Source organism: Lactuca saligna, chromosome 4, assembly GCF_052625555.1.
Source record: "Lactuca saligna cultivar CGN05327 chromosome 4, ASM5262555v1, whole genome shotgun sequence".
Lineage (NCBI taxonomy): Eukaryota > Viridiplantae > Streptophyta > Magnoliopsida > Asterales > Asteraceae > Lactuca > Lactuca saligna.
In genome coordinates, this window is record NC_136420.1 from 19,231,449 (window position 1) to 19,243,553 (window position 12,105).

At 39.0% G+C, this 12,105-nt stretch overlaps 1 long non-coding RNA gene across 1 annotated transcript; it reads left to right on the forward strand.

The window, feature by feature from the left end:
* Nucleotides 1–9,863: 9,863 nt before the first annotated feature.
* On the forward strand, nucleotides 9,864–11,593 carry LOC145038334 (uncharacterized). The gene is made up of 2 exons (XR_013679323.1): nucleotides 9,864–11,141; nucleotides 11,378–11,593. It is a non-coding gene; the product is annotated as an uncharacterized LOC145038334 (long non-coding RNA).
* Nucleotides 11,594–12,105: the final 512 nt, after the last annotated feature.

A 12,105-nucleotide genomic window follows, 5' to 3' on the forward strand; every position in this document is an offset into this window, starting at 1 on the left:
CTCAAAACTGCAGTGACATGCCTACAGTCTTATCTCTGGCTCAACTAGGTCTAATCCATCCAGATAATCCTGAAATCCAATTCGTGGATTTCCACATCCTTACTGCTACTCCCGATCTGGGAGCTAATGTTTCTTCCACATCCTAACAACGTGCTCATGCTATCTACCAACCTGGGGGATGCTACGGCTACACCCGCAGACTTACAACACTCTATCACTATCTGGATGCTAGTGAATGTTACGGCTACACCCGCAGACTTACAACACTCTAATACCATCTGGCTGCTAGTGAATGCTACGGCTACACCTCCAGACTTACAACACTCTAATACTATCCGGATGCTAGTGAATGCTACGGCTACACCCGCAGACTTACAACACTCTAATACTATCTTGCTGCTAGTGAATGCTACAGCCACACCCGCAGACTTACAACACTCTCCTTGCTGACTTTATCACTAACTACTATTTTGAGGGCACCCTGACTCACCCGAGTCCTGCTAGCGATCCCCTAACCTGATTTCCGCAACCAACCCTCAGTTATCCAATGCTACAGCTATCTGGTAGTCTTACATCCTTGCTACATTTGCTTTCTGTCGAGAAATTATTCAACTTGGTTTCGCAAACCAATCATTTACTAATCCCCAATACATGAAACCGACATTGGGAAGTTTTCCAAACTCCCAACTCCTGAACTCCTGAACCCACTAGACCCTCCGGGTTGCTTTTCCTTCCTACACAAGATTACCAACCCTTTCTAAGTTTAGCATACTACTGACCATGAATCCATGAAGGGTTCTCCCCCACTTTTGTCCGGTTAATTCTTACAACTCACAACTTGAAAAGGATTCCCCATCCTTCCTATCATCTAAAGGGGTCGATCTGCTGACAACCCACATTTATCTCTGTTGGCGCTTCAACTAACCCTTCATCAGACCTGCCAATCTTGTCGATGAATCAATCGCCTTTAAATCCCTGATTGTTCCTACTTTAGTGACTGCATTCTGATAACCTGCGCTTAGGGGGGGCACATCTTCGAACTACTATCCTATCGTCCCCTGGTTACTCCACTGGGAACTCAAGCTTACCACTGCTGAAAATATAACTAATCTATACATAACTAACACCTTCCCGAAAATAGTGGGACACCACCGAGTCTCACTCACACTTTGCTACAATTACTGCATCTGGAAGTGACCTGCTTACGGAGAACGTCCTCAATTATCATTCTAGATTCCAAGGTATGCAAATGGAATATGAATCAATCCCAAATAGGTAATATAATATTGCAATATAAGTACTTACTAAATCAGTGTAGTAACATAACAACAACATCATAAATCATAATTGACACGTAGGTAAAAGATACGTACCCCCAACATCCAGTGCTGCTCGAATCCTTGTTGAAATCAACCGAAATAATCTGCTCCGAGCTGTGGGCGCCCTTGCCCGACCTTGATGTTTGTTGCCGGTTCTCGATGTCCCAAGGGCAGCAGTTGGCACCTGCCCTGCTGTATACAAACTTGGACAGTAGGCCTTCTTGTGGCCCATTGACTACAACAGAAACATATCGGATCAAGCCCATGAGCGATGGTAGTAGTACAATCTCTGCTAAAATGACCAGTATGGCCGCACTTGAAAACAACCAGGATTGCCACCTCTACTACTCCTACATGCACCCCCGTGTGTCCTGCCACACTTACCGCATCGGCTGCGGGCCTGGAAGTCCCTCGATCCCGAACTCGGCCCTTTGGTTCTTTTACCCGAACCTGTGGGCCACTAAACCTCATCTGGTTTCCTCTTCCTTTCTGACTCCTGGTAAATCTCTCGCTCCTACGCTACCCCGCCATCCCCATCAATCGTCTGAACAACCGCTGTCTGATCCTGAAGCTTCTCGGTCAACCTATCGGTGACCCTCTTAACGATGTTAGGTAGCTCCTTGCGAATGACTCGTGAAACCTCCGCAACGAACAAATCATACAAGGGACTCTCCTGGGGACAGGGTGCCCCACTCACTCCCGACCCCTAATGGCAAGAGCTAAAAATAGGATCCCCCTCCCTGATGGATCCCTGGGATCCATAAGAATCGGGCTCTAGACGAGCTCCAAACTGCCCTGAAACTATCCCGGCCCTAAAGGTTGCAATACGACTGTCCAAAAGCTCCATGATGGCCTCCCTAACTGAACCAAATATCACAGGAGTCTGATCAATGATGTTGCGCATAATCTCTGCGGAAATGACATCTCTCATCTGATCATCAAACTGTTCGGTTCTAGAGCCTGATCCAGATCCCTCCTCGGCACCTGAACTGCCAACTGATATCTCGCGCAACGTCACCATGCTAAAAACATATCACAATAACTATCAGAATAATCATTTCTACTGAGGGATCTCACACATACTCCACCACTCCCTGGTTTCGTCTTGGCCCCAATTGAATCGAGTACGGATCCTCTGCTTTCGGTAGTACGGGCCCATACTACCTTCCACATATATCCATACTTTCCTCAAGAGTTTCCTTAACTCAACCAAGTCCCTTCTACTGCTACGGATCTCTGCTACTCTCATCCTAGGCTTGCCCTAGGGAAATATCTGACTCCCAAACCAGTCCTCAGCTGCTGAAGGCCTCCTTGTAATGCCAATTAGTCATCACCTGAATACCATCACATGTGACGAGGCTCAGATAATCCTTCGAGTAAAAGACTCGTTCCTACAATGGTTGGACTCAAACAAGAGCTGCGCAATAGGGCTAAATCCATCACTCTGAGATTATTCAACCCTGATCACATGTGATGTGCGTATTCACCTAATAGCTAACTCCCATCACTCGGAGTCCCACAAAGCACAAAGCAAGCAGCATTCAGACACATGAAACTATTCAAGCAATTCTATCCTCATAACAAGAAACTGTACTAGCATACCATGCTAAGCTCATAATATCAGGCATACCCTAAACATGCTATCCTATTGTTGTCTTCTAAATACTAGCATGTAATTCTCATAAAACTTAAACACATATATAGCAGGAAGATAAGGTATCCTCCTAGATCCTTAGTCCTATTCTAGCATGCCGTTCTACTGAAACTGAAACTGATAATCATAACATAAACTTGTATGGGAAATTTGGAAGTACTTACTTGAGCTCGGTTGATCGCATGCACCACACCCTTTTCTCTTTTTAATAAAACTCTTTTTTCTTACAATGTTCTTTTTTTTTCAAAAATTCCTTTCGAAAACATTTCTCTCTTGAAAATCGTTTACCATTTCCTCAGTTTGAGTTCAGACAAGCTCGAAAGCGTGCCCAAATCCCTCAAACCAAGGCTCTGATACCAACTTGTAACGACCCAAAATACGACCCAAAATTTTTTGTTTTAATATTACTAAAAATCACAACATCAACTATTAGATAATAAAACCATGAATCGTATGTCTCAAAAAGCCATAGTAAATGTATCAATTCAAAGATGAAGTTAATATCATATCAAAATATCTATATAAAACTCCCAGGAATAAACTGCAACTATGGTGTGTGCCATGCCATCTATCCGAGTTCACCCCCTTGCTTGCGGAAGTACCTGAAACCAAAACTGAAACTGTAAGCACAAAGCTTAGTGAGCTCCCCCAAACTACCACATACATACAATAACATATAAAGCACATACTGGGCCTTGCCCACTGCATCGGACCAAAGTCCAGACTAACTGGGGCCTTGCCCCTGCATCAGACCAAAGTCCGAAAACTGCATCAGACTGAAGCCCGGACTAACTGGGGCCATGCCACCTGCATCAGACCGAAGTCCGGACTAACTGGGGCCTTTCCTCTGCATCGGACCGAAGTGCGGACTAACTGAGGCCTTGGCCCTGCATCAAACCGAAGTCTGGCTAACTGCATTGGAACAAAGTCCGAACGAACTGGGGCCATGCCCCCTGCATCGAACTGAAGTCCGACTAACTGCATGGACTGAAGTCTGGACTAACTGGCTGAACATGGCATAGCATAATCATAACAACTAGCATAAACACATATACTGCATATTGCATCGAACCAAAATCTGGAACACATAACACAAAAACATGCATGAATCACAAAGACATCAAGCACACTGAACTACTGCATCAGACCGAAGTCCGGAAACTACTGCTAACTAGACGGGTCGGCATTGTGGCCGTAGACCCATTCCTACTGGAAGGAAAACTCACCTGAACTGTTGCACTTGGCCGATAACCCTCCGGCTGCTAACCAACAACTCTCCGAAATGCTGCTCCTCTAGCTCCCTGATCAACCAATACCAATAACAACACTTAGACTAAACAATCTTCTCGGGGTCAATTAACTCAACTTTGGTCAAAGTCATGGTCAAAGTCAACCTTCCTGATTGACCTTACTCGCTGAGTCAACCCGTCGACTCGTTGAGTTCTTATACTTAGAAAACTCCGATAACACAACTCAACTCGCCGAGTCGCCCCATGACTCGTCGAGTTGAACGATCTCAGAATTCCGTCTTGACCAACTCACTAAGTCGCCAACCGACTCACAGATCCGAAGCTTAACCAAAAGAGGTTGGGGTTTTACGACCTGACTCGTCGAGTCCAAGAACAGACTCGTCGAGTCCAAGGCAATCTTCAACAGACTTGACGATTTGTTCTTCTAACTCGTCAAGTTCCAGCCCATCTTCATACAGCTCGCCGAGTCTACCCATGTGACTCGCCGAGTCGCTTTAGATCTTAATCCATACAGTGGCTTTTTGAGCCATCCAGGGGCTCTAAACTATAGATCCACTCTTCTAAGGCCCACCCTTCATGTAAAGTTACAAACTTTACGTGAAACCAAGGAGCTATAAGCTTAAAACACTCTAGGGTTAGGGTTTAAGACAAACATGCTTCACCAACACACCGAGGGCTGATACTTTACGGGTTTTTGGACCAAGACAAGCCTAGATCTGAAGTAGCAACCTCAGATCTGGACTTCTAACTCAAATTGGCTCCTTAACATGCTAAAATGGCCCTAAAACATCATCCAAGAAAAGATCTAGAAGCAACAAAGGCAAAGTGACAGATTGTTACCTTCAAATTGATGCTCACAACCAAAGAGTTGAATCCTCCAGCTCCTTAGTGGTCAAATCCTCCAAATCTTTCTCTTGTAAAATCCCAAGCTCAATTTCCTCCTCCTCTTACTCAAATTAGGGTTTGGAATCGCTTAAAGAAGCTTCTGGCCGACAAGGGGGATGAGGAGAGGATATATGGTCCTTTAAATAGGGTGCAAACCCTAAGATTAGGGCTTTTCTCGTCCAGACCAGACTCGGTGAGTCCACTCGCCGACTCGCCGAGTCGGTCACTTATTCTATAACCCGGATCCAGCTCCGACTCGTCGAGTAAGTATACCTACTCGTCGAGTCCCTTCTTTAATCTACACTTTAAGCTCTTAACTAAAACTTCTGAAATTTGGGATGTTACAACCTGGTGTCTTTGATGGCTACCCTCCAGGACAAAAGGGCTATCACCTTTATGATTTTGAAAATAAAAAGATTTATGGTTTCCAGGGACGTCAAATTTATTGAAGAAATATTTCCTTTTGCTAAGGCCGGGAATCATCTTGAAGCCTACAAAGTTGAACCTCCTTTTAACTTACGTGATTTAGATTATGATGATACTGAAGATTATCAAGATGACCTTAATGAAGTTTTAGCCAAGAAAGAGGTGAATGATAACTTACAACCTGATAACAATACACAAGATGAGACTGATCAAGAAGTAAGGAGTAGCAGTGAAAATGGTAATAAACCTAAAAGGGAGAAAAGAATCATAACACAACCAGAAAAGGCTTGAAGACTTCCAAGTCAACCTACCCCCTTCGGTTGACAATTCACAGCCAACAAACAGTCAAATTGAATCGACAACTTATTCTATTGGTAACTATGTTTCTTATAACAATTTTTCTGTGCATCATAAAGCATTGTTATCTGCCATTACATTAGTTACTAAGCCAAGAAGCTTCAAAGAAGTTAAACGAGATGAAATGTGGCGTGAAGCCATACAAAAAGAAATAAAGGCCTTTGAAGAAAATGGAACATTAACCCTCCAGCCATTACCATAAGGAAAACGCGCTAATGGATCCAAGTAGGTTTACAAGATTAAGTTCAAGACAAGCGGTGAAATCAAATGCTATAAGGCTAGATTAGTTGGAAAGGGGTTCAATCAGCAAAAAGGAATTGACTTTCATGATACCTTTTCACAGGTGGCTAAGCTAGTCACATTTCGAACCATGCTAACTGTGGCAACTAAAAGAGATTGGACAATTCAGTTAGATGTTAACAACGCCTTTCTTCATGGGGATCTCCATGAAGAAGTCTACATGAAGGTACCAGAGGGATTTGCAAAGAAAGGTGATACAAGAGTATGTAGACTGATAAAGTTGCTTTATGGCCTCAAAGAGGCTTCGCGTAACTTGTACCAAAAGTTCACAGAAACATTGATCCATTTGGATTTTCAACAGTCTCATGGAGATGCTTCGTTGTTCATATACAAGAAGGAAATTTTCTTTGTTGCAGCCCTAATCTACTTGGATGATGTAACCATTACTAGTAATGATGCTTTAAATTCAAGACACAAAGAGTTAACTTGATAAACACTTTAGCATTAAGGACTTGGGCGTTTTGAAGTATTTTCTCAGGATTAAGGTTGCAAAGACAGTTGATGGGATTGTTCTCAGCCAATGCAAATATACTCTTGATATTCTTGAGGATAGTGGAATGACAGGTTGCAGACCCAACTCTTTTCCTATAGAACAAAATTTACAATTAGATCAGTGTGATGATAGCCCACGTGTTGAAGCTAATCGATGTCATCGTTTGGTTGGGAGATTGCTTTATCGATGTCAAGCAACTAGGCCATATATAGCCTATGTAGTTAACATACTCAGCTAGTTTGTGTCAGATCCTAGGGAATGACACATGAATGTTGTCTTTTGGATACTCCACTACCTAAAGGCGACACATGGTCAAGGCATTCTCTTTCTAAATAATGGTCATTTGGATCTCCTTGCTTATTGTGATGCGGATTGGTTAGGGTGAAACTTCCCAAGGAACTCGAGGACCGGTTACTTGCTGCTTCTGGGAGGAGCTCCAATTTCTATGAAAACCAAGAAGCAAATTGTTGTTTCACGCTCATCGGCTGAAGCTGAGTATCAAGCCATGGGCATTACTGTTAGTGAAGTATTTTGGGTGCATTGGCTATTACAAATCCTACAAGCTCATCAGTTAGATCTTACTCCTCTCTTGTGTGACAACCAAGTTGTACGACACATTGCTAGTAATCTAATTTTCTATAAACAATAAAGCATGTGGAAATTGATTGTTATTTCATCAAGGAACATGTTGAAACCAAAGAAGTCAAGCCTGTCTATGTTGATACAAAGTCACAAGTAATAGATCTTTTCACGGAAGCTTTAGGAGCTGAGAGATTACGTACTTTGCTTACCAAGCTGGGCATTCGAGACTTATATGCTCCAGCTTGAGGGAGAGTGAAGGCATTCACGTTGTTATCTCCACATTATTAGTTTTTTTGGTTTTTATCCTTATTTAAATTGTGTACTTATCTCTTTAGATCTTTTCTGTATTTAAGCTCCTAAGCTTTGTTAATGAAGATAGCTTTTCTGATTTACAAATTCTATATGCCATCTTTAAATTTTTATGTATTTTATGATTTGACGGGAGAAAGAATAACAATTATAAAGACATTTTAAGTCATAAAATATGACTTAAAAATTTAATGCATTTGTTATGAATTTGTTAGTTTGATATTTTGCTAAATTATTAAGGACTTGATATATTTGTTGTGAAGTTAATAATTTATACCTTTGCTAAATTATTAAGAAGTTAATGGTGTTGCTATTAATTTGAAAGTTTGATAGGGTTGCTAAGTTGTTAAGGATCAATGCATTTTTTTTTAATTTTGTTGCATGTAGATAGTAAAATTTCTTTATAGGTTGGTAGTTTGCTAATTTTGTTGTAACTTAATTGCTAAGCAATTTTTTTTTTAATTTGTTGCTTCAACTTATATTTTATAGGGAAAATGACACACATACCCTACGAACTTTCTAAAGTTTACCCATTGAATCTCTAAAGTTTTTTGTTGGTTTTTATGGGTCCCTAAACTAAAATATATGACATGTTTTTTTAGTTACTGTTAATATGTAATAGTTGGTTCAGTGAACTTTCAGGAAAAACAAAAAAACAAAAACTCATATTGTACCCTTATAAAACCAAAAATATAAGTTCGATGTTAATACAAATTGAATGCAAATCAGCTTTAGAAGAAAAGGGATTTTTTTGTACGAATTAATCCCCTAAACTTATTTTTTTTGGCTTTATAATGGTATAATATAAGTTTTTTTGGTTTAAAAGGTCACTGAAACTATTATTACTAATTGACAGAGACTAAAACAGTAGATCATATCATAGTTTAGGGACCAATAAAACCCTAAAAAAATTTTAGAGACTCAACGTATAAACTCTAGAAAGTTCGTAGGATATTTATATTATTTTTCCTATTTATATGTTGATGTTAATGTTATTCTTCAAACCTGATGTTGTTGAAATATGATTCAATCTTTTTCTTGCCAAACAACCAAAACATCCAAAATAACTAGGAAAGAAACGACATAAACCACAATGAGTAAGACGAGTAGTTTTTTTAGTTTTATATTTTATCATTGTTTTTAGGTAACAAACAAGTTAAAACATGTATTATGTATTTTGTAGTATTTATGTGTACTGCGATTTCATATATATATATATATATATATATATATATATATATATATATATATATATATATATATATATATATATATATATATATATATATATATATATATATAGGTTCATTTGAGACCACCTATATTTTGTAAGACCGTGAGATGCATTTTTTTTATTTTATTTTTTATTTTTTTAGTTAATTCAAGTTCCGAAAATAATATTTAAAAAAAGAAATTTTGAATTTTTCCAATTATTTTGCATTTTAAAATTATTTTTTAGAATATGTACAGTGTAATATTCTATTAGAATATTTCACGTATTTTTTTAAAAAAAACAAGATTTTTGTTTATTTATTTATTTTTTTAGTTAATTCAAGTTCCGAAAATAATATTAATTTTTTTTTAGATTTTTCTATTTATTTTGCATTTTAAAATTACTTTTTAGAATATGTACAGTGTAATATTCTATTAGAATATTTCACGTATTTTAAAAAAAAATGGGATTATTTTTATTATTATTTTTTTTAGTTAATTCAAGTTTCGAAAATAATATTTAAGAAAAGAATTTTTGGAGTTTCCATTTATATTGCATTTTAAAATTATTTTTAGATTTGGTCTCACGGTCTCACAAAATTAGAATGGTCTCAAATGAACACGAACGTGTGTATATATATATATATATATATATATATATATATATATATATATATATATATATATATATATATATATATATATATATATATATATATTAGTAATATTTCTGTATTTTTATAAACAATTAATATGTATTATATTTTAAAATAAAAATTACCAATAATGGCGACGTCAATGGGGCAATGAAACCATTAGCGATGACTTTTTAATCATCGGCAATGACATGTAAATATGGGCATAGCTTACCGACTACATCATTAGCAACAACGTGTGTGTTGTATGTGTGTGTTGTGTGTAGTAACAGAGACAAATTTATAGTGATGATGCGGTGATACCAATAGCTACGTTATTTGAGAATTAGTTATTAACGATGGCTATCATATCAGATTAGGATTACAGTTGTATTTGAATGTATTTCAAATTAGTCTATCCTTATCTAGTGGTAGGACAATTGTTGTAGATATAATCGTTGATGATTAATGCGAAGGCAGTGAAGCCAATTACATTTATGGTATCAGAGCCTTGATTCTTCTCAATTATACCCATCTTCTTCTTGTTCTTTACCCACTTTCTAAATACCATTCAACACCATGGTTGCACCAGGAGATACTTCCCAACCAGGAGATGCTTCCCAACCCAATACAAACATCAAAAACGCTATACCTATAATTATTGATCAATCTGATGATTGCTTTGCATCATGGGTGGAACTCTTCACCATTGTTGCAAGCGCTAGTGACGTTCTTAATCACATCAGTACAAAAGCTCCTCAATCTCCTTCCATTGACGATACCACATGGAACCGACTGGACGCCCTCGTCAAACAGTGGATTTACTATACTATAACCCTGGAACTACTTCAAGCAATCATGCTACCAGGAGCCACCGCACAACAGCTATGGGACCACTTGCAGGAAATATTTCAAGATAATAGGGCAACGAGAGCAGTTTACCTCGAAGAGCAATTCAACACAACTAGATTGGATTCATTCTCCAATGTCACTGATTACTGTGCACGTCTGAAGACTCTCTCCGACCAACATGCAAATGTCGACAACCCCGTATCTGAAACAAAAATGGTGTTACAGTTGGTTTCCGGCCTGACCCACAGCGAGTTTGGCACCATTGCAACCTTGATTCAATAGTCGGATCCTCTTCCCTCCATCAACAAGGATCGATCGCAACTGCTTCTTGAAGAGACACGATGAAACAAACAAGATCATTCCTCTTCTCAAGCCCTAATTTCACAGAGTTCTGAAAATCGGAATGCCTCAGCTAAATCTGATTGACCACTGCTCGTGAAAAAGACTCCACCGGACGAGGTTATCGCGCCAGTGGCAAGGGAGGACGAGGAAGCACTCGTGGCACCGCTCGAGGTAGAGGAAGAGTCTGCAGTGGTCGTGGTCAACAAGAAAAGACAAATTGGAAGGGTGTTTCCTGGTATCCGCAACTAATGTGGGCGCCCCCTCCCTGCCCGTACCCGACATCCAACACAATTGGGCGTATTTGTCCACGACCCACTGCTCAACAATACCCACAAGCCCAGTTCGGGAATCAGCTACAGCAACAGGCCCACCAGAAGGCCAACTTAACTTCTGATCCTTCTCATGGAAAAGGACTCATAACCCTCACCGAACTTGATAGTGCGTTCCACACCATGAATATTCAACCTCCGGATGGCTTATGGTACATGGATACGGGTTCTACCTCACACGTCACTAATGACTCAGGTAAAATTCTCAACTATTCTCCTTTAAGTAAACATAAGTATATTTATGTAGGCAATGGACATCGATTACCAATTACCAGTTATGGCACAACCTCTTCTCTATCCCCACATTTTCCTTTTAAACTCATCGATGTGTCTCTCGTTCCCTCTATAATTAAGAATCGTGTTTCCGTATGTCAATTCACTCGTGATAATCTTGTTGCCATAGAATTTGACCCTTATGGTTTTTCTGTGAAGGATCTCATTACAGGGAAGCTCATCATACGATGTAATAGCTCAAGCAACCTGTATCCCATCATTCATGATTTGAACATCAAGTCTTTACCTACCGCCCTTTATATTGCGTCTTCCTCAACTTGGCACAATCATTTAGGACATCCAAATATTTCCTTTTTTAATTCCTTATGTAATCGTCAATTTATTCCTAGCTTTAAACTTAATAAAGATTCTGTTTGTCATGCTTGTTCCTTAGGGAAACATGTTCGATTACCATTTACTTCCTCCACATTTGCTACATATAAACCATTTAATATTATACATGCCGATTTATGGACATCACCAATTGCTAGTAAACCTCAACGCAAATACTACCTAGTTTTCCTTGACGATTTCTCACATTTTATTTGGACTTTCCCTTTAAAATCCAAGTCTCAAGTCTTTTCTATATTTATACAATTCCAAACTTACATAAAAACTCAATTCCAATTATCAATCAAAGCATTCCAATGGTAAGGCAGAACGAATCATACGAACAATAAATAATATGATTCGCACTCATCTGCTTCAAGCATCACTTCCACCATCATTTTGGAATTATGCACTTGATGTATCTACCTATCTTTTAAATATCACACCCTCTACTACCATCCAAAATTTCACTCCCACTGAAATTATTTATGTTCGAAAGCCTTCCTTCTCTCACCTCTACACCTTTGGTTGCTTATGTTACCCTAACCTCACCTCCA